The following is a 1,262-nucleotide window of genomic DNA, read 5'->3' on the forward strand; positions in this document are numbered from 1 at the left end:
TAAGACTATAACAACCAAAGTTTGGATTATATATTTTGGATGAATGGTTGGCTGATACTTATAATTATTTCATCCCAAGTCTACCTTTTCTTGAATTTATGTTCCTTGTCTTTTCGTGGTCTATGGCCTACTTTGCCAAGGCTAAATTCACAATACTATTGTTGTTAATTTTGAATACGGACTAAGTTTGTATTATATAACGTATACTTTTTCTAATTGTTCTTTTATGATGTTTTAATGAATGTTATATATATTATTATTTAATATTGTATAATCAAATATTGTTTAACATGTAAAATAATAAATAATGAAAAATATATTAAAAATTAGAAATAATAAACCGTTTATATTTATATTTTTGTCTCGAGAACATAAATAATAATCAACGTATTATTGTTTATAGTTCTTATAAAACAAGAAACCCGAGTAGAGTTTTAATTCAAATAACATATCTTAGGTTATGTTTAATAACGGTTGTTTTACAATAATTGTGGGAAAAAACATTATATTTGAATTTGCAAACCATTTTTAATATATATTTGCAATGAGTTATACTTGAAGTGGTTTATATAAATTTGTGTCTTTTAACGATTATATTTAAATCATTTACTCTGTATCACATTAACTCTATATATATGTATGTAATGTGGAGAAAAAAATAACTTTGCTCTTCCAACACTATAAATGCAAGCGAGGGAGCTAGCACGTTATAGCGATGCTGCACATGAAAACATGTGACATTGTCCAATTTCGTTGCGAGAGTCAAGAGATAATGATCTCAAAGAAAAATGAAAACCTCGATAATGTCCATGAAGAGACCGCTAAAAGTATGAACTAGTTTTTAGACAAACAAATTTAACCATGACTTGCTTTCAATTTAAGAAAATTATACTACGAAGCCCATAACAAATATTATTTGTTGGCAAGACTTGGTGTCATTACATCTTGGGATATACCTATAGACAACAATATAAATATGGCCAAGGTGAACTCTAAGCACCCACCCCAAACCATCTGTCTTTTTTGTTCAATATCCAATCGACGTCATTGTTTAATTTTATAAGTGTTCATCGAATGAAAATGTCACTTGATGAATCCATGTATGAAGTTATAAAGTCGGTTAACACACTCAAAACAATAACAAATATGCCATACAATGATCGCAACCTTAACCAAACGAAAATCCATAGTAAAAAATTTAGGTCTTATTGCTATATTTACTACCGAAAAAAAAAATACAAATATAATGTTTGCATGCATAA

This window comes from Cucumis melo, chromosome 1 (genome assembly GCF_025177605.1).
Source record: "Cucumis melo cultivar AY chromosome 1, USDA_Cmelo_AY_1.0, whole genome shotgun sequence".
NCBI lineage: Eukaryota > Viridiplantae > Streptophyta > Magnoliopsida > Cucurbitales > Cucurbitaceae > Cucumis > Cucumis melo.